The 27,390-nt window shown below is 41.0% G+C and overlaps 1 protein-coding gene across 1 annotated transcript in view; it reads right to left on the bottom strand.

Annotated features, from left to right (window-relative positions):
- nek7 (NIMA-related kinase 7) overlaps window positions 1–27,390 on the bottom strand; it is an 80,930-nt gene that overhangs the window by 52,384 nt on the left and 1,156 nt on the right. The gene's annotated exons all lie outside the window — the stretch shown is intronic.

Genomic DNA, 27,390 nt, shown 5'->3' on the forward strand with positions numbered 1-27,390 from the left:
CCATTTCTGGCCATTATGACTGTATAGCTAAATTAATACATATATAGAACACACTGATAACTTGTGTTGAAGTCAAAGGTCAGTAAAAATTGTTCAAATAATAACCAATTTATTTTTTTAAGTGAGGGAGTCACAGTAAAAGGATGAAACAGCCACATTGCAGGTTGCAGAACTCTGACCTAGACAATTTACTGCACATTTCTTCTGGCAATGTACACAAAGATCTACATAAATTATTCTGAACTACATTGACCGTCAGATTGGGGTGTTTTGTCCCTGCAATAAAAAAAGAAAAACGTTTGCTGTACTGAGATGATTAAGCATATAGCAATTGCTCACCCAGTGGCCTTGCTGCCTCCCATTTGACTCTTTGCACTTCACATGTGTGCGTTACCAGATTGAAGCTGGCACCTTAACTCCTCTCTTCAAAGCTCTTGCGTTCCTGGCTGCCTTTGTGTCAAAATAACCAGAGGGGAATTTGAGCTTCGTGACCCACAATAAGATCAATTAAGTCTGTCAAGTTGAGTTATTACACCACCCAAAACAGCTTGATTAATTGAGGACGTTACCAATCAAGGCGGGGTAAAGGCATTGTCACGCTCCTGGTTTGAGGAATGCGCAACTAGTCCAAGGCTAAAAATTCAACAAAAATCTGCAGCTCTTAGATCTCCAAGAACAAAGGCACCATTACTCTCAATATCAACACTCATCACAGGCCTGGTTTAAGACGATTGAAAAAAAATAAAAAGTATTGGTAAACCAGCATTAAATGAACACAAAATGTACTTCCTTATATGTGATCATTACAAATGGTGTTGGCTTGTAACTTATTTTCTTCAATCAATCTAAATGTTCGCATTATATCATCATCATTTACCGTATTTTCACGACTATTCGACGCATCGTACTAATGGCCGCAGTCTCATTAATGCGTGACATTTCTGTATTTTACACATACACAGGACGCATCGTACCAATAGCCGCAGTTTTACAGTGGTAAAACATACGCCAGCTTAAACATACGGCATGCATGCGCGCACTCTAACACGTTAGCTTGAAGCATACGGTAGCATGCCAAGACATACAGATAAGATAAAAACACGTTTTTAAAAAGGCAACGAAAGCAGAACTGAGTTCGGGTGTATTTTATTTAGCCATCGTACAATGTTCTCACGTTTTTCGATCAATCATCACCCAGAAATCCATCAAAGTCCTCATCCTCTGTATCAGAAGCAGAGGACTGCACATCTCAGTTGTCATTGAATGCATCACATGCTAGTGTGAGTTGCTACGCATTGCCGAGCGGAAAGAAGGAGTAGCAACAGCAAAGTCAACATTTCTCTCGTGTGAAGCTTTCCCACATTTGAAAGTAAAGAACAGAGCGAAACATGGTGGCAGCGCGCGTGTGTGTAGAAAGAATTGAACAATTGTGCAAGTACCGTAATCCATCAAAAACGCTGCGTTCCCTCTCGTTGTTGCTATTGTGGCGTAACTCGCCAAGCGCTGCCTCTCACTCTTTGTAAAGTTGTGTTTGCCACCGATCATCCATTGTTCCCATGCCGTTTGCAACTTTACTTTGAACGCCCGGTTGATGCCAATGTCCAGCGGTTGGAGTTCTTTAGTCAAGCCTCCGGGAATAACGGCAAGCTCAGAGTTCATTTGCTTGACTTGTTTTTTCACCGCTGCTGTGAGATGGGGACGCATGCCAAAAGCATAACCGGTGGCTTTAAGTTTGAACTGAGCTTCGTAGGCGTGTCTTTTTGTCGAATTTATTTTCAGGGGTTCTTAGAAACCAAAACCGGAGTTGTTTTGCAACAATGCACATTGCCACACGCTATACAAGTGTTGGTACTGGCTTGAGGCGTCCACTTACACGCCCACCCTTCACCATTGGCGGACTAGCTTGTCTGTCCTCTCTCTCCCTCTCTCTCTCTCTCTCTCTCCCTTCCATATATGTATATATACACGCCCACCCTTCCCTGATTGGCCGACTTCTTTCACAGTCACTTCCGCCTTTTCTCTATATAAACAGCGTGTCGGCTGTCAGTCAGATTTTGGAACTCAGCGCATATAAAGGACGCTCCGCACCATAAGGCGTCCTGTCCATTTTGGAGAAAATTTAAGACTTTTAATGGCGCCTTATAGTCGTGAAAATACGGTATATTAACTGGAGGTCACACTTCGCTACTCGACAGCAAGCATACGAGTTCATTTAACACCCACAATGCACACTGGAGGAAAGTGAAAGGCGTAAAGTTCACGAGGTTGGCAAATTTTCAGATTCAGACAACTTTATTTATCCCGTAGACAAATTTAACACTCAAAACACCTGCATCCCCACATCCTGGGTAGTTGTGGAGCAGTTCTTTACAGCGGCTGTACTAAATATCAGCTGGGCGTGCTGCTGTTTGTCAATAAGATAAGGAAAGATAAGAAAACCTTTATTTGTCTCACAATGGAGAAATTCCCAATTTACAGCAGCAAAAAAGCAAAAATAATCAGCCGCCTGAATTTTCTTTATTTTGTTACAGGTGGCAAGGAAATGTTTAACCGTTTAAATAATTACTGGCAAAACACTTATTCTTGTCGTAAAACAAATAGTAGAAGAAAAACATTTTACATACATTGCTATCCTTATTTTGGAACAGCATAATTTAAAAATGTTCAAGTCCATGCAAGAATGATTTTTTCAAAATTTTCAACATACTACAGTAGACTCAGTTGCAGAGGTGTTCATACTGCCAACGTGTGACATTTTCCCTGTATTTAGTGACTTTTCTAACTTTGCTATTTTCCACACAAAAAAAGTGACCAGCGACAATGGCAACAGCAGTCCTTGTGAAGAATCTAGATATTTCTGTTCATTTGGTGGAGGTAAGATTTTCGTGGGGGATTTTCCTTGATAGGCATATTAACAGTTTCATAGACTGCACATATTGGGTGTATTAGAATTAAGGTGTTAAATGTACATAAAAAAATAATGGAAGTTATCAAACTCACGAGAGAGGAAATCTTAACCTTTTTACTGTTGAAAATTGCACAATTAGTTAAGTATCCCTTTTAAAAACTGCTAATAATAAACAGATGTATTTCCTTACTACAACACTCTTTCTCGACCAGTATGTAGCAACTTAATACACAGAGAATTTAATGCCATATATCAGGGGTCCCCAAACTACGGCACATTTGACCCGGCCCTCTAATTCTCCTGTTGTCCTCAGGTCAAAATGACCCGTCACTGTGTTAAAAACGCCCCAAAACCTCCCTAAATTATCATTTTTGACTTTTCCTAGATTGTCCCCAACTGCACAAAAATGTAAATGTTGTTTTTATTCACATTTCCATGGAAGCTGTACAAAAAAACAGTACAAAGGTGGTCTTCGGGGCAAAATGACCCATGACGCAAATAGGGTTGAAATCAAGGTCACAAAGTTATTTACACACCATAGAATGTTTTAGATGCGTCTCAGATCAATTAGTAGAACACGTGAACAAGACGGTAGCAGACATAAACAAGACAAGATAGGTGGCGTTCTCGTAGATGGCAAAACTCTTTTTTTTGTGGATTTCAAGGGGCTATAAAGAGAGAGAGTTGTTTAGTTATTATTTGTTTCCATTTTTTTCTGTGAAGAACTCAGAGAGGGTTATTTAGTTATTATTTATTTCATTAATAGTGTTATTATTTGTTTCCTGACTTTTTTTCTGTAAAGAACCTGGAAAGGGTTATTTGGTTATGTGTGGCTTTCTGGGAAACTAAATTTTTTAAGCTCCCCTACGATCGTTGATGTTACAAACTGACACTGGCCCCCCATCAGAGAAGGGAAAAGTTATGTGACCCTCACAGGAAAAAGTTTGGGGGACCCCTGCCATATATGAATAGATTAAATCAATATGAAAGACAATTGAAGTTAACAAGCTAGCTTGGTCCTCGCCAATGGCTCCAGTACCTCACCCCTTTTAAAAATTAATTGACTGCCCCAGGCCTTGAGAATGCATGTGAAGTCAGGCCGAGTACAACCCATTCCTGTTTTTAATTAAAGCATGATACATTAAAATAACATCGAATACGGCCTATCTATACGTTCTTCCTTTTGTATTGTACTCCTTTTGACACTTAGTGGCTTTGCGCTAATAAGTGGTTTCATTTCTGTGACTTGACAAACTTGACAAGTCAAAAGATGCCCTGGGAAAAATATTTTTCACTGAAGTCAAGAGGAGGTGTGGCAGTTGAATATTCAAGACTGCTAATGTAGTGATTCAGAGTAGATTTGTGTGGAAATTCGTAGATGGTTGCGTCCTGCGCTGGACCCTTTGCAGGCTGAGTCTTTTGAAGGCTCCTTCTCTTGTTACCATGGCGAATATGGACAGCCCAAGCGACTCTCACTTGAGTGTATTTTGTACTGTTGCAAGATGGCGGCAATGTATTCAATTGGTAGAAGCTTATGTGTGGAGCGGCATAGAAGAGCGGAGCAACATAGGCTGCAAAAGGGTGCGGCGAAGCAGCCTTTGCTCGGGGCCCGTCGCCGCAGAAACGAAGGCCAGATTTAAAGGGTGGATTTGAAGGCCGGGTAAATGTGGACGTTATGTCATGTGGCCTTCAAATTTGGTCGTTGGAGGGCGCAGCCTACAAATTTGGACACAGCAAATTTTGCAGTCTACCATCATGCAAGATAAGCAACATTGTCGTCCTGCCAACAACAAAAAGGCACAACCACAAAGCCAAAACATGTGCCTGAATTGAATCATTGATTTTACATAAACTAATGTTTCCCAGTGGGTTCCTTTCCTTATTATCTGCATGCGGCTCTGGTTGGGAAATGTTGGACCACCTGGAGTAGCGAGAGTGAGCGTTGTGAAGTTTATCATCGCTCTATATCAGTAACAAAAATAAAATAAAAGGTCTCATCTTAAAATATGACATGATTACTTTTTTCAATGGTGATTTTTTTTTATATATAATCAGCATGTAAATTCTTTGTTTATGACTAAATGAAGTATCTGACATGGTCACAAAAACTGACCTTTGACCATCAAACGGCAGATGAAAAATTTGTAATTCAATTCACACGGAAGTGAAACTCTGGAGATTTATAGTTAAAATATTGCACCTGGGAAGAGAAAAGAAAAGATGATGCAAGATGATTCAAGTGAACATAATGTTCATTACATCACTCAAACCGAATAGGGCTCTTCCTCAGGGAGAGGATAATTTATAACTTTTCAAATATCAGTTGAGGATTGCAAAACCTACAAGTAAAAAAGTTACGGGGATATTACAACTGACAAAACTCTCCTGATAAACCGGATATGTATACGTTTGTTTTTGTAGTGTTGGAAAACGTGAGTTTCTAGAAAGGCGCCCACAAATAAAATGTATTATTATTATTATTATTATTAAGATACCATGAAAAAGAGCACCAGCGGAGGAAAGGCTGAGTGGGAAAAAGGCTGACAGGGCTAAGGCTAATCCTCATTTCCTTCCTTCTATATTATTCATTTTAAAATCGGGGAAAAAGAAAAATAAAGAAAAGGTGGTCAATTATGAAACGGTAAACCATGACAGCCTGGAAGAGGGGCACGGATGAAACAAGGCATACGGCGAGTTCCTTGAAATAAAGCAGTGTGCTACCTCAGCTCGCGAGCCGAGGACATAAAAATACAAACAAATTGATTAACTTGTGCCTGAGAAAGCATGAAGATAGAAGGCCAAGAAATGGGGTGAGCGCTGGAGACGGGTTGCATAGTTAAAGAAGGAGAGCGGAACCATATAAAGTGACACTATCTAGCCCGGGCTTAGGATGTAAAGGAATCAAAGGCACCTTTGAGGAGCCGGAAGACGACAGTGAAAGGCCTAGAAGAGTTGTGTCCATGATTACAAGAAGTGGAGAAACCTTTGAGTTTGTGTTCATGAAAGCCAACCCCGGGCCTCGAATGAATCCGCTGCCTGACTAACACATTGATGATACAGAAAAAGGGGAAGCCGTCCACTAATGATGGAGGGTTCCAGATACTACAAAAGCAGCACACTCTCCAATTCATTTTAATCACTACGCAAAATCATTAGCCCAAACGTGCAAACACTCATCTACATCGGACCATTACATGAGAGCAAGGAGGAGTGTAGCGGAACACCAATTACACCTCAGTATGTCAGCCACTCTTTCGTCTTTGGGGGAGCCCAAGACTCAGTGGAATACAAAATGAGGAGGAAACTTTATTTCTTCATCCATAACAAAAGAAACATGAGGAAATGAGAGAAATTCACTTTGCAAAGCCAGCTAAACACACTTCAGACACTTACAGTATGCCTTCCAAATCCTGCCAAGTAAGCAAGAAAAGATCAGGAGCTGATTACATTTTTGCTTGTTTTGCAGCTCGGGCGATCAAACGTAAAGAACTAAACAGCAACACTGACATTAAACAGATGAAATTATTCAGAAGTTGGATTATATGAATTAATAGCTAGGTCTCTTGTACATGGAATGCTGGATTTGTTTGCATAACGCCGACCTTCACTCCATCGCTGTTGGGGGCAGCGCAGCAAATTGATCAAAAAAGGGAATCAAGACAAAGAAAACCACTGCGGTCCTCGGGGAGATTACAAGGCCACAGATCCATAATGCTGCTTGCCACCTACTATATATATGCCTCCTTTACATTTTTCACATTCAGAATTTTATAGGCTAATTATTATTTTACGGCAGAAATAAACAGCACAGCACAAAAAGCCCCCGCTTCATGTGAGGCCTGAATTGATTAATTTCTTCTCAACCGTCCAAACAAAAATAGCACAGCTCTGTGCCTTGGAGTGTGTGCATTTCACTAAGCGCACCATCAAAAAACACATCTAGACTTTAACCTGACCTTCAATGAGCGAGTAGCATCCTTAATTCATGCCTCTTATGTCTGTGTTTCTGCGGCCACAGCTGCACTTTTGTATTCTCCTCAATCTCCTCTCGGGTTAAAATTTCCGACATTATTCCAAAAAATAAAAATAAAAAAGCCTCAAGCACATGCAGGTGTCAGCCTCTCACTTCACCTTGGTCCTCCGTACACCCCCTTCATGTTCCTATGTGCTCTCTTAGTCCTGCATGTTGTCAACACGAGCTGGCACGTGGCTAAAATCCCAGGCCACCTCCTCGCTCTATTGTCCTGCCCACTCGACAGCAGCAGTGACAACACTCACATGGTGAGGAGCTCTTTGTTGCCTGTCTATCAATTCAGCAGGTGCCTTACAGTGAAAAGCCGGAGTCGGCCAGCCAACTTCGTTCAAAAGTACCGTTTGATGTGCTCATTTCAAACAGGGGGGTGGCAGCCAAGGAGGATGGTAATAATCACACACACACACACACACACACACATTCACGCTCACGCTTGAACAAGATAAACTCCAATTTCAATGATAAAAGAAAGGAGGCCGACAAGCACAATGCCACATGAATCCGGCCTGGTAGTACAATACCCCTTTCGAAGGTGAAATCCATTCATACTGTCAATCAATGAGAATAAACAAGGTCTGATGACAGTTTGACAACTGAATACAAACCAGACACGCCATGTGGACAAAGTGTGTAAAGAAAAACAGTTGAATTTAAGACATCTTGATGATCTGATATGTAAAGGAGTGAAAACGTGCATTCAAGAGAGGGAACCTTGGGGGTTTGGACTATGACTGCACAAACTAACAAGAAAATGACAAAGTAGACACACTTAAAACCTGGACACATGAAAAAGACAGATATGCTGTAAGGGGGTGGCTTGGGTTCCGCATATTTTTTTTTTTAGTTTCAACGGTGCTATGATCTCTTAAGATTAAGAAAACCTTTATTAGTCTCGCAATGGAGAAATTCCAGATTCACAGCAGCAAAGTTATGAAAGGAAGAAGTAGAACAACAAAAAAATAGGAGCTGCTGGAAAGGCAGCCACTCTCGCGGCGCCATTTTGAAGTCAAAAATAACAAAAATAACACAAGACAACACATAGGACAGAGACAGTCGTGCAATCTTCACCACTTTTCTGCATACACTTTGTTGTCTCAAGCAGTTATAGATGAAAGAGGAGAGGATCAAAGTGTCCTTTCACCAGTGGATCAGAGACATCATGCTGAAAAATGTGCACACGTCTGCTACAAGCAAAGTTTGAAAGCAAACACGAAGCTGTAGCGTCCAATGACGAAAAGAGATTAGTTCACTTCTCCTGTCCCACATAATCCGCTTCAAACTCCAAGCCGCGACTCCCAGCTCCAAATCCGCATCGGCACTCCGCGCCAACGCTCCTTTCTTCTCATCGTCGGCTCCTCAAGACCTCCATCCATCCAGCCGCAGACCGTTCAACAGCACCGATCTCTCCGCTGAACAAAGCGGGGCTGTGAAAAATGCTGCCCATTACAGGCGCAAGACACAAGCGCCCCGGGACTGTCCAGCAACGACAGTCAAATGGCGCCGACATTCCTCCAGTCAAAAACAGTGCTAGTATACCCATGCTGCCGAGAAGGCGCAACCACCAAGCACAGAGTCTCCTTCTTGATGAATGTCGTGGCCAAAAAATGCTGAAAAAGGTCCACATCAAGTCCACACGACGTAACAAGAAACACAAAGTGACAAAAGAAACACAAGAACAAAAAAAAAAAGCAAGGCTCATAAGAGCACTTGCTGACGGCTGCCTACTCGGGCGCCATCTTGACTTCAAAAAAGAATCTCAGCAGGGAAAATTTACAAATTCCACACTTGTTTAACACACAGAATTAGAAATCCATGTGAAATCCATCAATGACTCCAGTGTAACCGATGTAAGGTGTCAGGGCATCTTTTGTATTTTCTCATACATTCCAATAGACATGGATGAAATTAAAACAAGATGGTCATTAAGGCAGGGCTTCAGACTGGCTCTAGATTGTAATGGTGGAATTTATCAATACTATCCTGAAAGTGAAAATGTGAATTTTTAATTTTGCGAGTCTATTTACAGTGTGCACCCCTAAATTCAGAAGCGGGTAATTTACTACATTTTGCCAGTCTGTCATTCATCATTCGTCAGCAGCCTGGGCACCTGTCGGTCATCTTCAGTCGATCATCATTTCAAGCCGAATGAAACCGAAATTGTCAGTCTGTTCGACAGACATGTTACTTTAACCCGCGGTTGAGTCAGTACATTTCGCTGGTCCGCAGTCGTCAATACCACCCCCCCCCAAAAAAATCCATCAAATAGAAATAGAAAATGTGATTAAAATGGTAAACTGAGTGCACTATATATCAATGTATCATACGGTGTCTGATCAAAGAGCTTTACACACCTGCACGCACACACACACATTACCGACACTTATTTGCCGAACTACTAAACTGTAAAGTACAGTGGTAGCTATGTGCCCCAAAATTTTTCTATAAAAAATCTTGTCGCATTGTTGCCAAAAGGTACAATCCTAGTGGTTTAAAGTGCATCATGCACCCTTGTGGAAAGTGAAATGAAGTGGCCACAACCAGTCAATGTGCTTTTCCTTCGACTTTGTCTTCTTCTTATCTTTTTGCATTTGGCAAACAACTTTTGGTGCATTACTGCCACCTTCTGAAATGGGTATAGAGCTGCAAAAAACCATTTCACAAACTCCTAATTCTACACTTTCCCAAAAAACATCAGGTAAGCTTGCCGTTATAACAAACTACACACGAGACAGGCAGGGTGTGTTTCCGTCATTTGATGTTGATGGGCATCAGTCCATCAGTGACAGACAGAGGTACATCAGTACTTGACCCGATTGGTGACGACTACATGATAATGCACTTTTGTCAGTGCTTAATTGTTTTGTTTTTAGTTTATCATCAGTCGCCATTCGTCAGACAATCGGGCATCCTTCAAGTGACAGACTGACCGATATTTCCTCAGTGGAGTGCCCACCTCTGCCTAAATTGTTTAAAATTTCAGATTTTCAGAGCCCGAGGTTAAGGGGATACCCTTTTGGACTGCATGTCCAAGTATGTTATTAGTACACAAAAGGTAATACATCTGCAGCAGCAGTTGACGACCAATGGTTAATCTAATGTCCACTAAGATACAAATCTAACTGTTGGAGTGGACACCAAAAATAAATGAGAAACACGACAACATGTTTCAGTGTTATTATAAATGTCCAGCATCTATGGCTGCAAAATTTGTGCTTACTACCAAAAGTTGCCTACATACTTGAGAAATGCAGTTAGGGGACTACAAAAAATGATCAAACTAATATGTGATGTTTTCTAAGGGATGTCTCCGAAGTCATGGGAGATTTCACTCTTTATTCCATCAAGTTCACCTGAATTTTGCAAAGTGCATAAAATGATGCATTGCAAATTATGGAAATCATGTTGGCGATATTAAATAACAGTAACTACCATTAAATAAAAATGCTTTGTTTGAAGTATGTGGGGGGGGGGGGGTTACCTTGTACTCAGACCTCTGGGAGACCCTGTACATGCCAACAGTTACAATGATTCCAAAATTATTTCAGCCGCCGCAAGATGAAATTAAAACAATCGTAACATGACAAATGATGAAATCTTAAGGAACCCTACCTTTTGTATTTTCTGAAACGCGAGTACATATCTTTATCTATCCACATTTGCACAAATATCCCTGGGCATTAGGCCTCGTACGTGCTGGCAGGCAACAACTCATGGTATTCACAATGCAAAGCAGGGCATCGCACAGCAGAGCAGAATTTGCAGGGCTCCAGGACCAATAAAGGCTTTGTTAGCCATGTCACTGAAGGACCACCAAATTAGCTTAATCACGTCTGGCACCAGGATATTCAATGTGACATTCTCTACCACAAGGCTGGGCTTCTGTTTGCCTGCGAGAGACAAAGAGGGCTTCTAGGGAAAAGGGGAAAACACGGCAACATTTGCAAACAAATGAAAATGGGGAACGTCAAATGTTTTTGGTTCTTGTGATGCATTTGTTTAAATCCCATAAACTAATTGAAATCATTTTTAAGGGTCCAAATCTAGAGAGAAAGAGAGATAGAGAGATAGAGATAGAGATAGAGATAGAGATAGGAGATATAGAGATATAGAGATAGATAGATACCTGTACATATTATAACTCCATTACTTCTGACTTTATGTTGTAGTTTGCTTAAATTGAATCAATGAGAAATATTTCACCTCTAAACAATGTGAGTCTTGAAAGCTACGCAGCAAGTGTTGTACATTGTAGTTTATCCCTATGATAGCATCTCATAACTTCTGCTGCAGAATCTGTACTGAAAGCGCATGAAACGTGGTTATATAGTAGGGATGTGAATCTCAGCACTGAGGACGATTCGATACACATCACGATCCACTGCCAGCGATGCGATACTTAAACGATACATGGAATTTTCTGGCGATACGATGCGATACGTTTCACCGTCGTCACGATGCGATACACATTAAGTTCAAATCAATGCGATCCGATACAATGCAATTTGTTGCGATATTGTGCAATTAAACATGATGCAAATAAGCAAAGAAAAAAAGCTTTTAAAAAGATGGAATTCAGTATGGTATTACAAAAAGGATACCACTTTATTCCTTATAAAGACTAGAACTTGTAAAACTTATTTAAGCCCTTTCACAATTGGGTTTTGTGCAAAGAAAATGTAAACAATTTGGCACCTGAGACTCACAGCTGTTGCTATAGTGTAAACACAAACAGACTATTCTCACTGAGTGTCTTATATGAAATATAATAATAATATATATATGTATATGAATCTCTAGCGCAAGATGTCCACCCATCCACTGTAAGTGCAACTCTTTGCGCACTGTTCAGCGGCACAGTAATCTCACTTCTCACTTTGTTGTACACATCGGGAATATGTTTGTAAGTGAACACAGACCTGTGTGGTATTTTGTACCTGGGTTCCAAAACGTGCACGAGCTGTCTGAAACCCTCGTTGTCCACCACGCTAAGGCTGGAGGTCTTTGCATATGAAATAAGCAGTGGCCTTAGTTATAGCCATTGCGCGGTCACCGTGAGTTGCAAGGGGACTCCCAAAATAAGAGGCAATTTTTTTCTGATCCTGACCTGGTTTACCAAGAGTTTCTCCGGTGTCCGACGAGGAACTGGGCGGGGAAGCGGGAGGGAAACTTGTCGGTGATCTGGTGCCATCGGTTTAAGTGGGTCTGCATATTTGTGGTGCTGCCGTTGTATGGCTTCTTAGTGCGACATTCCTTGCAAATTACGGAGGTTTTATCAAGCTTTGCGTCTTTCTTTTCGAAGCCGTAGTATTTCCAAACATAAGATTTGAATGTTGCGGCTGCATTAAATATAGTAGTTTCCTTGCTGCTGCGTGCGCTAACTTCCATAATGTCTCGCTCATTGTGTACTGGACTGTATGTGACGCACGGCTACCGTCCGTATTCAACACAAAACGCAAAGCAATGATGGTGCATTCATTGCGCCTAGGAAAGGGCAGATATGTGACGTTTAACATGAATAAAACGGCGATTGAATCGGATTTTACCGATACCCATCAATGCATCGTGATGAATCGCGATTTCACCGATACCCATCAATGCATCGTGATGAATCGCGATTTCACCCGTCAATCGCGTCGTACCCAGTGAATGAGGCGATGCACTCGGATCGCGGACGTGCGCATCGATGTATCGATTAATATCGATTATTTTCCACACCCTTATTATATAGTATACGTTTGGGAAGCAAAGGGTGAAATCAAAAACTTTTATTTAAAAACAAAAATGTACGTTTGGTCTCAAATAAGTTTAAAAACAAAGAGATGACCTTATGAGCACAACAAATTCACAGGCAAAAAAGTTTTGCATTTACTTTCATTCCTCGGGCAAGCATTTCTTTTTTGCCTGAGTGCATCCACCCAATCTCCAGCCGAATATGGATGAAAGTGTATATGTGCAAAGAGCAAACAATCAGAATAACACTACCCCCAAGGTGTCACACTTTCTCCGTTCTCACACTCCTCTCTGTACTTTGTGGCTGCAGGGATTTCCCTTTTCAGATCAGGAACGATGTCAGACCTGTTCCACCATTCCTCACAGTGAGGTTGGACCAGCTCTTCGGGAATCTGCCTCTTCTCACGTTAGTAACTAAAGTAAACTATTAACTTTGCTTTCTTGCAAATCTGCAGGTGTTTTTTTTAATCCAATGCATACAACATTACTGGAACAGCAGCATGTTTTCAGCTGTGTTGGACCTCTTTTTTTTTTTTTTAACCAGCACTCGATACGTGTTTTGGAACTGAGGACATTAATTGTTGACTTGTCACCTGAGGAATCATTTCCCATTTTGGACAGTTACTCAACAATCTGAAGTCGAAAAACCAGAACTAGAAAATATAGTTATATATGAAAAAAAGACGCACCCTTTCAAAGTGCATGAGATATAGCAATCATTTTAAATGTTGGGGCAAGATTCCACAACCACACATTGTTAGCTTCAAGAGAAACAACTGAAATGATGAAAATAAATATCCATAGACAAATTTTTCAAATCATTACACATGAGAAATTGGAAACAGGCCTGTTTAACAAAAGGTTAGAAATGTTATAAAAATGCAATTTAGCAGGCCCCACAAAATTTCATCCACCCATCCATTTTTAACACCACTTCTCCTACACAGCAGTAGTGTCAAACTTATTTTTCAGCCCATTTGGCGTTACGTCTCCCCACGGTGGGCCGTTATGAACAAAATTATTACCTGTACACAACAAATTGAAAGATGACTAGTTTTCAGATTATTCAAGTTAATTATAATAGTTTGTTACATTATTGTTCAAACTGAACATTATTTATTTCACATTACAATTTAACATTTCGGGACAGATTTTAGCAAGTTCACACACATGATTTGCTTTCGTGGGCCACATAAAATGACCTGGCGGGCCGGATCTGGCCCCCAGGTCTTGAATTTCACACCTGTGCTTTACAGGGTCGCGGAGCCTATCCCAGCTGACTTTGGGCGGAAGGTGGACGACAATCTGAACTAGTCACCAGTCAGTCGTAGCACATGCATAGAGGCGAACAACCATTCACACCCACATTCACACCGTCACTGTGTGGGAAGCCACGCTGCCCGCACGCAAGTCCAGCGATTGTACCACTACACCATCAGCAACGCCCACAAAAAATATATCTAATAGCAATTGTATGTATCACAGCGGGTCTGAACTAATCCCAGGGTTCTTCTACAAAAGAAAGAAAAGGACAAAAAAAGGTTCAGACTGCAAAATTACAATCCAACATACAGTTGCCACCCTAAAAAAAAAATTGAAAATATATTTCTAAATGTGAATTTGGACCCAATTGTCAACTTTCACAAGTACCGTCTCCGAGACATTATTACATTTAACATTAAAATGCATGCAGTATTCACTACATTTGAAATACCCAAGAATAAAGCCTCTCCCAAAAACAACAAAACTGCTTCACACCTTTCTGATTACTCGATAATTCGATGGAATTTTCAGTAGAATGCTCGACCAACAAAACATTTGCTAGCTGCAGCACACCGTTTCTTCTCATTTTCAAGCCCATTGTTTTAAAGCATTTTGCTTACCCTCTTCATCATTTGCATCTGAACGATAACATTGGCTGACTGGTGCCATGCATGATTGGTCTGTCTTTTTATTTACCGTGTGCATATATTTACTGGAAACAATGGTAATGAAGGCCAGAAAACATCACCATAAATCCTCCCCCCAAACCTCCCCCCCCAAAAAAGTTGTACTGGTGAAAATACAGACATCAAAATAATAGGTCTCAGTTCACGTAGAAAAGCGTCCGAGTCGGGATGCGGGCCAAGGTTTGCCTGCTGAGGACCTTTGGTTTCAGCAATACTAGAAAGTGCATGCATTTTTTTTTCATATTTTAAAACATATTTCAATAAATTCCTCATCTCAGTTGCCAGTAAAGCTCGTTTGTCTGACAAATAATTGTTGACAAATTTCCAATACAGCTACATCACTCTCCAAAAAGACAAAAACAAGAGAGGATGAAAGCAGCTGAACCAGAGATCCTGCCTCCTACAGACATAATATTAATATTAATGAGACATGCTGCCCCCCACCCCCTTCCGCAGCCGTTCTTCCCCTCAGTTGATTTGAACATGAAAAACCTAAAAAGCGAAAATTCCAGGAGTTGCGTATCACAGTTTGACCCTGCAGCCACGCAGCAGACACAAACCATGACAGACTCGCTGTTCAAAGCAGGCAGGAGCTGCTTTCATCAGGGAATCCTGGTGTTTTTTCCTTACAGTGCGACACCACCAGCCCATGCCATCTGCCTTTTTCTCAAATCAGAATTTCAAGATGCGTCCTAACTGTGTGTTGTTTTTCGATGGGCTTCAGAATTGAGGCCCGGCATCACACGGACTTATGCTTCCATGCCGCTTGCTTACTGCCGTTTACAACCAAGCCCCGAACTGTGCTCCAATGTTAAATATTCACCGTTAAACTGTCAAGCCAGAACTAATCGGGCACCCAGCCGGGCACCCAGCCAGGCATACACTTTGGAGTCACTGTGCATTCTCCAAACCAAAAGTATTGCTTCTAAATCCATTCAGCGTATTTCTCCTCCCTGGCCCCCATGCACCCACTTCCTGAAGTAGTACTTCATTAAAGTCATTCTCCTCTCTTCTTAACTTGCACTTACTTTACCCTGAACACAAAGCACACATACAGAAGTAAATTAACACACACACACATTCATATACTGTTTTCACCTCTGCTCTACATCTGAGCGCGCTGCTGCTGCCTCCCCATGCCTGCCTTCAGATGTAAAATATTTTTATTCTGTGCCCCAATACCACACGAGCAAAGGTCTCTCATCCTTGGCTTGGCAGGACTTCTGACAGACAGCCGGCAGCGCCATACAAGCCTAACCCCTGCTGCTGCTGCTTCCTGCTGCTCAGATGGAGTCAGGCTGCCTGCCTCCCATTGACTGAGGGCCAGGCTGGGCAGAGAGGAGGAGGCCGAGTGGTGGCCGCGGTTGGCAAAGACCCCCAAGGAGAGGAGGACTGAGCAGGACAGACAGAGCATCCAAAAAAAAAAAACCTCAACGTAGACTACAGACAATGTGGGAAAGGTTGCAAAAGAAAGAAAGCAGACTGAGGGGGTGGGTGAGAGAGAAAGAGAGCGAGCTGGGATTTGCCCAAATCTATAAGTGAATTTGTATGCGCGTGTCATTGATTCCCAACCATGATGTCACTGCACGGTCTGCGACGAGAGATCATCAGTGAATTTTGTGAACCCTTCCACTGCTGAAGAAGCGTGACTTGTTATGATGAAAAAAAAAAAAACGTTTCAACTCATTCACTCCCAAAGACGTTTTTAAACGTCTTTTCAGACTTGGTCCAGAATTGGCTGGTACTGAATGAGTTAATTGCTTGCATACTAATATTAGTGCTTGCCCACCAATCAAGTGATTTTTACGAGCCATTTATTTTCAAAAATATCTCTGAAAGACAGCGGCTCAGATTTAGGCTATATGGCGGTCAAAATTCAATCGATTAATCAACAACTAATGGATTATTTAATTAATCGACTAATATTTTGATATTTGAAGACTGGTCATCACTTAGAGCAGCGTTCTCAAATTTACGGCTCAAGGGCTATTTATGGCCAGCAGGACAATATTTTGCGCAGCAATGATGCTAATGCTGTAGCTTGGATCATAAAATCAGCATGATCATGTCTACATTTAAGGTGTATTTATTATTCCTGATTGGTCCATTTCATAGGAGTTCACAGTGTTGTTTTATTCTACATTTGTTGTACAGTAAAATAACAATGTATGAAATTAATGAGAAAAAAGGGAATAAAATGTTTAATTTCCTTTGTTGAATGAATGAATACTTGCAATTTATGTGAAAAAGATGGGTTGACGTATAGTATATTGGTAATCATGGTAACAAAGTTGCTTGCATTGGAGAATGAAAAAGAACTGTGGCAACACGTCTCGTGACCGTTTACAAATGCTTAAAATTGTCTACAAACACTTGCCACTGTTACCAAAATAATGCATGCACAAGGAACTATTGAAAGTTGTATCTGAGAAGTGAAACGGTTAGCGAACATGTTTGCAACCTTTGACGAACCCTGACAAAATCCCATATTTGCTGCGTTTGCAAGCATTTGCCGCTCATCTCGACAAATACAATCAGTGATTAATAACTACATTTTCAGTCATACAAGGTAGTGGCACTTCAGTTCAGAGAATGTCGATTGAAACAATTTGGAAAACAAACTAGACCCACAACTGGGAATCCTAACGGACACACTGCTCATGATGATTATGACAATCTTCCATTTTCAATACCCGCAGGCCCCAAGGCCTCAGGGCAAAATGAGAATCTGCTGTGACTCAAAGTGCAACCGTAGTGAAATGAGGATGGGGTGATTTGTCCCTTGACCCAAGATGACAGTGTGAAGAAAGAAAGGCTTTATAAAAAAAAAAAAAAGTGTTTAAATAAATAATTAATTGTGTGCCGGCCTTGCACAAGAAATTAGTTGGAAATCCTTCAAGAAATTCCAGGCTCCCTTGAAAGTGAACTATTTCTGAGAAGTGCGCGTGTGCAATCTTTGGCAGAAAGCCATTCCAAATAAAAGAAGTCATGCAGCAAAACACTCAGACATGCTCAAAATATTTTTGTTAGAATTTCTAAGCATTTGGAGATTTATCATGATTGCTGAAGTCCAGTCATATTTTAATTGTCTATTTGTCTATTATAACTTCAGAATCGCAGGGTCGGACATGACAAACACTAGCACAATACAGCATGTTTAAGACGGGCAACTCCTTGACTGCTTCACCACATATCTATCCGGAAGTGTTTCATTGTGTTACTATGTACAATGACATCTTACTGTAAGCCAGTGCTTCTCAAATATTTTCTGTCATGACCCCCCCCACACCCCCCAGGAAGAAGAAAACATCTTGCCCCCCCTCACCCCCACGTGTGCGTCTATAAATAGTATAATCTGTCTATAAAATTGTTAAAAGTACACCTCTGCATAACACTGTGTTCTTATTAACCTATAAAAGAATAAAAAAGAAAATATGAACCAACTTACAAGAATAGCTTTATTAACTGTAACAGAAAAGATTTAAAGTGCATCAGAAATTCAAAAATAAAATGAAATCCTTAAACTGTAAACATTTTTGACTAACCATGTCAAACCATATGATACTGAAAAATAAAATTACATAAAAATCAATAATAATGCATTTAAATTGATCAACATTAACTCAGGAGCACAATATTTAAACAAAAACTTTAACCTGCAACACAAAATATATAAAATAATGTGAGCTTTTTTTAATCAAAGATGATGTCTGGATTAATGGCTATAATGAGCACGTTTTGCAATGCACAGCTTTGCGAAGTGAGATTTGAAGCAGGACAGAGCGACTCTCGGGAATATTCGGCAAGTTTTCGCTGAAAAAAACTCAAGCGACTTATCATCGTGCTTGGGGTGTAATGTCTTTAAGTTACCCCTAATTTATTTGGCTTCATGCTGTCCGCTACCAACATTTTTAGACACAGTAAGCACACCGATCTTTCCGCGTATGCCACTGTAGTCACAGTGAAGCCAAGCGCTACATACGCCTCGTCATATTTCCTCCCTTCGAATGCTCCCTGCGCAAGCTCTGCCAATGAGAGCGCCACTGCCCCCTAATGTAGTGGGGGTGCAACTGCACCTTATTCGAGGACAGTAAAAAAAATTAAGAAATTTAAAGAAAGAAATTTAAAAAAAAAAAGGCGGAGGTCAAACACGCCCCACTTGACAGACGCTCGCGCCCCCTTGGGGGGGGGAGGGGGGAGCACTATTTGAGAAACACTGCTGTAAGCTACCCGGAGACAACTCATCATTTATTTTAACAAAGGTACGCCATACTATCGCTCTGCGCAAGAATGCTATAGGCACACGCGCATGCACTGCTTTCAACCGTTTAGCTGCTGCTGCTTCTTGTCCAGAGTCAGCTGTGCTTAAAACATGCTTTTGAGCTCAAAATCTCCTTTTAGGTACTTCTAATTGTGGCACAATTCTAGTGTCACGCTGTAGTCTCTACCCAAAATACGCACAATATTGGCATTAGGGTTTGCTTCCTGATTTTTTTTTCTACTGAACATTTTATCAAAGGCATTTTTGACTGATATTGATCACGTCTATCGTAATATATATCAAAATTGAATTTGCACCCAGCCCTAACATAGGCCTACATGTGGATAAAATAGACATGGGCAAAATGGCAGCTGGTTAAACACTCTACAATCCATCAAATATCAATGATCGAATCCGACTTTCGACATCCATGCTCCTTATAAAGTTGTTGAACTTTACAAGAAAGTAATGCTTCAATGTACAGGATTTGCTATTTTTGAAGATTTTAGCACTTTAAGACATTTTCTTGACAACGAGCAAAACCATTTTCGAGACGAATTATATATATATATATTAGAGCTGTCAGTTTAGCGCGTTTTTATTGCCATTAATTTAAATGAATTTTAACAGGATTCAATTTTTTCTCACGAGATTAACGCGGCACACGTCACAAGCGGATGTTACGTTGCTCTATAAATACACCAGAAACAAAACAACAAGCGCGCTGCAGAAGTCCACGCCCATGTCCGTTTTGCCAGCCATGGCAGCGCGGAGACTCCGAAAACGGATAGTTAAAGAGTTTATGAATGGAAAGTTTACTTGAAGTTGCCTGATTGCTCCACTGACAAGACCAAAGTTATCTGTTCTTCTCTCTCTGTATCATACAGGTATAAGATGTATGCCACTGACACGATTGTTACTTGTTTGGAACTATTTTGTGTGGAAGGTTACAGCGTTCCGTGTCCATATAAATAGAGCGGGTGGAGCTTCTCTGTGTTCGTCTGACAGTGACAGTGCGCTACAGTGGTAGCGACCTAGCGAAAATCAAACGTCTCCAGTGTTGTCATCGAACCAAGTGTAGTCATTTGAAATGAGGTCGACACAAAACCGTAGAGAGACTTCCGCGCAAGAAGGACCAACACAATCCACATAGCCTGACTGTGTTAGGGGGAGTGAACCCCGCTCCCCTTTCAGAATGGTTTGCCCCTGCAGTACGGGGGAAGTACATGTGCTTGTTTGTACGGCCGGCAGTTTCGAATACAGCGGCACATAATGAACACTGGTGCCCGGTGTCTCGTTATTCTTCAACAAACATACAGAAACAGACTGCTGTGTTGAAAGCAAACTTGAGAAAAACGAAGTATGCAACCATGGTTTAAATCCACTATAGGCTGAGTACTAGTTTACCTTAGATGAGCACTTTATAATGTTATATTGCTCTGTTTTGATTTCATTAAAAAAGCTGTTAAAGCAACTGTTGTGTGACAAAATATTTTTTTTCACTGTCGTTTATGGACAGTAATATTGTGTGAATAACTGCACCAAGTGAAAAATGTCCATGTAAAATTGAAAATCGAAATTGTTATTTCAGTAAATATTTGCATTTGGCACATAGAAAACTGATTCATGATTCCATGTTGATGAGAGCATTAAAATGGGGAAAAATAGGACAAACAATTCAAAATGATAAAAATGTGTGAGTAATCACGATTAATTTTTTTGTTCATTTGAGTTAATGACAGTTGCATTTTTAATTAGATTAAATAATTTAATCGTTTGACAGCTCTAATATATATATATATATATATATATAGGCTTTTTTTGGGGGGGGGGGGGTTGCAAGTACATTATGGTAACAACAGATGGTATGGCAACAAAGAACCTGGCAGAGGATATGGATCAAGTTAAAAGGTCTCTGAACTTCATGCCACAGGATCTTTAGCAATGTGGCAAAACAACAGGTGGGGCACCTTTCTCTAATTGAGGTAGTGCGACAATCGAAAGCTGTGTTCAAAGTGAAGGATAAGAAGATTGAAGAGCTAGAAAGAAGAGCGGATGATTTGGAACATACACAAGAATGGATGATAATACCCGGCCTCGAGACGACCCCCCCACCCATGCTCAGATCAGAGCAGGCAACAATATAATAAAATAAAAGACATTTTGACAGGACAAATATAGCTGCCTGCCAGACCTTGCTGTTCAAAAAACAACAACAATAAACTCAAATGTTATAATTCGTTTTGAGTAGAAATAATAATAATAATACATTTTATCTATAAGCGCCTTTCAAAACACTCAAGAACACTTTACAATCAGGAATAAGAACAATAAAACCACTGATAAAATTATAAATGATAAAAGAAGATATTAATTTAAACGGAGTATACGATTTTGAATAGGTCGGTTATGAGATTGGATTTGAATGTGGGAAGAGAATCAGTATTTCGGATGTTGGGTGTAAGTGAGTTACAGAGTTTGGGGGCAGAGCGGCTGAAAGCTCTGCACCCCATCGTGCTCAGACGGGCAGAAATCATAAAATTGAGGTGTGAAAGCCTTCCCAAAAAAACTAAAAGCATAGGAGTATACAGTACGTATATCAATAAACAGCTCACAAAGAGAAATGCTGAAACTGCATGACAAGTAAGAATTGTGAAGAGAGGGAAGCACATTCAAGATACCTGGACAAGGAACTGTAAAGTAATGGCACAATTGAATTTTCTAATCCACTTATCCTCACAAGGGTCACAGGTGTGCTGAGGTCTATGCCAGGGCAGTAAGCGGGGGACACCCTGAACTGATTGCCAGCCAATCGCAGGGCACACATAGCCAAACTACCATCCCCGCTTACACGTACAACTAGGGACAATTTAGAGTGTTCCATAAACCTGCCGTACAAGTTTTTTGGAATGTGGGGGGAAACCGGAGTACCCAGAGAAAAACCACACAGGCACGGGCAGAACATGCAAACTCCACATCAGAAGACCACAGTTGGAATCGAACCCTGCAACTCTGCACTGTGATGCGGACATGCTAACGTGTTGCCCTTTGCGCTGCCCCCAGAATATCCACAAAATTTGAAATATATAAATCAGGATGATTGTATCGTATTGTAAGACAACATATTCTGCACGATAAACACAGTCCAGTTATAATTGAAAAATTAAAAAAAATTAAAAAAGCAAATCCCATGAGCCCTGATCTTTGGTTTCAAGAGCAACAAAAACATGATAATCTCAGATCATCACAAAAATCTCAATAAAATATAGCGAAAGGGATAAAGAAAGACGTGGAGGCAGACAGTAGGAAATGTTGCCAGCTCTTTGCAGCGGGACTGGACAAAGCAGCCTGTCAAAAACAGACACTTTCAGACTAATTTACAGCATTGTGCTTCAAATTCCACATGAAACATGAAGGCCCCGTTTGCGGTGAGCCTGAACCAAACGCCCACAGCACACCAACTCATAAAAACCCCTCTCCTTCCTTCTGTTTCAATGTGTTCATGAGTGGAAAATTCATTTTGCTTTCGTCTCATCTCATGACAAATACATCCTGTCATTGCCACTGATGTAGTGTTTACAGTCGCACCCAGCATCTTGTAATCATTTGGTGAAAGTGGATTTGTATTCTCGGGAGATTGTTTTTTTTTTCCCTGGTGGATAATCAAAAGCGATAGAGAGGGACAAGGGACAACTGAAGAGTGATCTAAAATCAAAATTGATGATACTGCGTGAACGCTTTGGCAGAACACAGCAGCATTTCCCTCAGTTTCTACTGACCGCAAGCAACACGAACATGATGAACAACAGCATCTTATGTTGAGTTTAATGAGCATCGGGAATGAGTGCCAGAAATACAGCCATCTTTGCAGTGCAAACCCCGTTTCTCAGGGGTTTTTTTTATGACAAACTCTGACCATCGCCGGCAACCAATGACAGATTTAGTTGTCATGGAGCAATATAGCCTCTTTTTTTTGTTGCAATGAGTAAAACAAAATCTACATACATGCAGAATCTAAACCTGAGGGCCAAACCAGTCGACTGCGATCGACCGGTAGTCTGCGAATTGGTCTCAAGTCGATCGCGGGGTGGTCCTCGGGGAAAATAGATGAAAATAAATAAAGGATGAGAGAGTGTGTGTGTGTGATTAATATTCTTTATTTTTGTTATTGCACAGTGTACCTTAAGCGCCCTCTCAGTTTCACTTTCACAAAAAAGTGCTTAAAAAATAAATACAATAAAAGGTCACCTTTGACCTACGGCGGCACGTGACTTGCATCACCAGAAGTCGGCAGTTTGCACTTGCAGTTTGCGATTAGCGCTGTTGCCATATATCTTTTTTTAGTTTTATTATTCTCATTCAAAGTTTGTTATTCGTAAAATTCACAGATGGCACTTACAAAGAATGGGAATCTGTAGTGCCAGGAGAAAATTGTTTTGAATGATACATGTGAGCTACGACAGTGACGACGTTGCACTGAAAACGCTGCTAAAGTGCGTCCCATGCCACCACGTCAGGTCTGGACTCAGGTCCTTTTTACAAACGCACAAGCTCTTGTATCTATGTTATTTTTCTGTTTCGTTTGTGTTCTGGGCCGTTATGGCTGTTGCTCATCATGGCATGCATGTGTGTATGCGTGCACGTGCGGTAGCGGGTCGATCGCGTGAGGTCGGTTGCTTGAAAAGTCGATCTTTGGTCAAAAAGGTTGGGCACCGTTGATCTTAACCATAAACGTCATCCCTAAAACTAATCCATTATATACCATGGGTTCACACCTCTGAGGCATATATAGTTATATATAGTTATAGTTTGATGATACAGGACTTCAAAAATGAATAGATTTGGAAAATATTGCATTGAAGAGACTGTGTGGTCATGACAGAAAATGACCCAGCAGCACTCAAACCATTTCATTAACTTCAAACAAGGTCCAAGGTCGGTATTTTTTGTGCTTGCATGTCTTTGTAGTCCTGCGGAATATCAGTGAGCCCGGTATGAGAAGGCATCAGTTACACGGCGATGTTAAAAATGTTCACGGAACACAAGGGGCTGCAAGGCATCATCTTATTTGAATGCTTGAAACATCGGTGACCCTTCCATACTGAAGAAGAAAGAGAGATGCACAATTATTGAGGAAGAGGGGCCATTTCAATAGAGCCTAAGACGCTGCTTGAATAGCACTCTCATTGCCAAAGACCTGACTCTAAACTTTAACCATACAGAGACGGAAAAGGAAAGAGGGTTTTAAATTGTTCTGGGAAAGGCAACAACCACATGTAATATGTAAAGGCTTCATTTTGAATCTGAACCATTTGGAAAGTTGGAACACCAAGGATGCATAAACCTTGCGGTGGTCCTTTGCCAGCATCAGTTCTGTGCAATGCCTGGCCATGGTCTTTGACATCATCCAAGAGATGGTGTTAAATGTAGCTCAAAATTGCCTAAGGACGCATCTTCAAATATGCTTTGTGAAAGTAGGGAGCTAATATTTTTGTTTTAGATTTTTGAAACTATATATAAATGTGGGCAAAAATTAAGTTCAAGTGGTCAGATGACAAATGTCTCATCTAATCATCAACACAGTAGAGTGACTGGCTCCAGGGCTAAAACGGGAACTTCTGAGGAAACAGAGAGAATTGGTGAATTCCATTACACTTAATCACTGCTATGGGTCCAGCATGCAGATTTCTCCACACCAAGAGTGGGAATGTTGGTCTAACCCAAAACAGTAAAACACTTTAAGGCAGAGCTGACACTACAACTGCATGGTTTTGTCAAATACAGAATAGACCAGAAACTTTAAAAAAAAAAAAAAGAAAAAAATAATCGTGACCCAGTCCTTCTCCTGAAAAAAAAATTCTAGTGAGCATCCCTACCAATAATATACAAGAATTTGACTAATTTTGATAGCTCTTCTTTCCATGTGCTTTTTTAAGCTATGTTTAAAAAGGGGGGAAAACGCTGTTGCACGCATTTTCTAGTATGGTTAATCTTAATAATATTCTCTCAAAACCATTTTGTTCTGGCTGAACTTTTAAAAAGGAACAGGCTGATACAAACATTTGGCAGCCATTGTCGTTCATCCGATTCATGACAACTCTCCTTGACAGTCAACTTCACTGAGCCGGCCAGTGTTCATGACGACCCGGGAAGACTGAAGCTTGTACAGACACAGAGCCTTTGACGATGATCAAATATGGCAACGCAGAAGTGACTAATTATAAGGTCAACAAGGTATGTCAGTTTCCCACTCACCCTTTGCTGAATCATCCCCCTCTAGCATTACCAAATGTGGTGGTATAAATGCTGAAATCTTTAGTGAAGAACAGCAACATGAATACCATTTTCAAGCATTTGACTTCATACTTGAAAGCAATTGTTCCCAACTGTTGTGACTATCAAACCAATAACCAATTCTTAAACACAGCGGGCCACCACCCCTCGTTGGCAATAAGCACCGAGCGCGACGATTGAATACCTGTGAATAACGGATGCTTGACTTAAAGTGATTATAATCGCTTATGTTAATAGTGCCACAAGCCTATGATTCCAAAACCATTTCAATCAAGTATATCTTCAAATATTGCTGTGCCCTTAGTTATATAGCAGCGCTATAGCTTTGCACACATGCATACCATGTGCAGTACCTGTACATACACGCAAACAACTCTAACAGCGATGACAACGATGAATTACTGTCACAGTGCAGTCTGGTGTAAAACAATGATTTAACTGGCCAGCAAAGCGCAAGAGTTACATCGATGATGGTGACAAGGAATGAGAACTTGATAGGATAAAGCAAAAAATAAACAAATAAAACAATCGGCACCCACCTGCTAAATTGGTCCATACCAAAAAATAAAAAATAAAACCTCTCTTGACCATGTACAGTATGCATGCAGATACAGTTTTGCAGCTGCCTTATATGTATCAGCAACAATTTAGAAAGTGCAAATGTGTAAAACCGCTGAAGGCAACAGAACCTTAGACCACATTGACACCCCTTTTGTTTTTTCCCTTTCAACAGATACACAGTACGGTTTTTATTATGCTGCCAACACTGCTTGGTGACAACATGGTCGAAGGAAAAAACAAAAACACACGGATTCTGATCTGACCATCCTTATTCATCTTGCATGGCCACAAAGCGGATATCCAATATATAACCGACAATTAAAAAGGCCACAAATCCAACTTGGTGGGGAAAATGCATTTCTCTCTACACAAAAATGCATTTCTCTCTCCGAGATACACAGGGTGCACCCCACCTCTTGTAAGATGGGATAGGCGCCATCTTGAAAATAGAAAAAAACAATTAAGAAAGTTATGGAAGTTTCAACCTCAGATTCAACCATAAAAGGTCATCCCTAAAATCTCGGCCGCCACTGACTTTAAATGAAGACGCTGGCCGGGAATTTGTGCATTTTTATTGCTTTTAAACAGTTATAACTTCCATAATATTTGTCACAGTGAAACATTACTTCTTGCATTGGGATCATCTTTAAAAGATTTGTCTGATGATGCAGATTTCATGTCAATCAATTCATCTTTGAAATTACCCACAAACATATTCAAATTTAAATTAGATATGTTCAGGGCGGCCCGGTAGTCCAGTGGTTAGCACGTCGGCTTCACAGTGCAGAGGTACCGGGTTCGATTCCAGCTCCGGCCTCCCTGTGTGGAGTTTGCATGTTCTCCCCGGGCTTGCGTGGGTTTTCTCCGGGTGCTCCGGTTTCCTCCCACGTTCCCCCGCCTACTGCCCGAAGACAGCTGGGATAGGCTCCAGCACCCCCCGCGACCCTAGTGAGGATCAAGCGGCTCGGAAGATGAATGAATGAATGAATGTTCAGGTTCATCCGGACATTACACACAATTTTCAGTGTTTCAGCTCTGTAGAACACCACATCCATCCATCCATCTTCTGAGCCACTTTATCCTCACAAGGACGGCCAGTACCAGGTTCGATTCCAGCTTCAGCCTCCCTGTGTGAAGTTTGCATGTTCTCCCCAGGCCTGTGTGGGTTTTCTCCGGGTACTCCAGTTTCATCCCAAAAACATGCATCGCAGACTGATTGAATACTCCAAATTGTCCCCAGATGTGAGTGTGAGTGTGGATGGTTGTTCGTCTGTGTGTGCCTTGCGATTGGCTGGCAACCGGTTCAGGGTGTACACCGCCTACTGCCCGAAGACAGCTGGGATGGGCTCCGGTGCACCCCGCGACCCTTGTGAGGATAAATCCATCCATCCATTTTCCGATTAGTGGGGGACACCTTGAATGGGTTTGCCAGCCAATCCCAACACCACAATGGATTTTAAATGAAATTATCAAGATGTGATTTAAGTGCAGACTTAGAGCTGTAAATGTAGGCATTTACATCCAAATCAGGTGATCAGTGTAGGAATTACGACATTTCTATATGTGGCTCCAACTTTTTCAGGACTAAACGTAAGTGGACAAACTAACATGAATCAGATTGTGTCACTTTTCAACTTTATTGTTGCAACTTGTT

The sequence above is a fragment of the Hippocampus zosterae genome, chromosome 8 (genome assembly GCF_025434085.1).
Source record: "Hippocampus zosterae strain Florida chromosome 8, ASM2543408v3, whole genome shotgun sequence".
Lineage (NCBI taxonomy): Eukaryota > Metazoa > Chordata > Actinopteri > Syngnathiformes > Syngnathidae > Hippocampus > Hippocampus zosterae.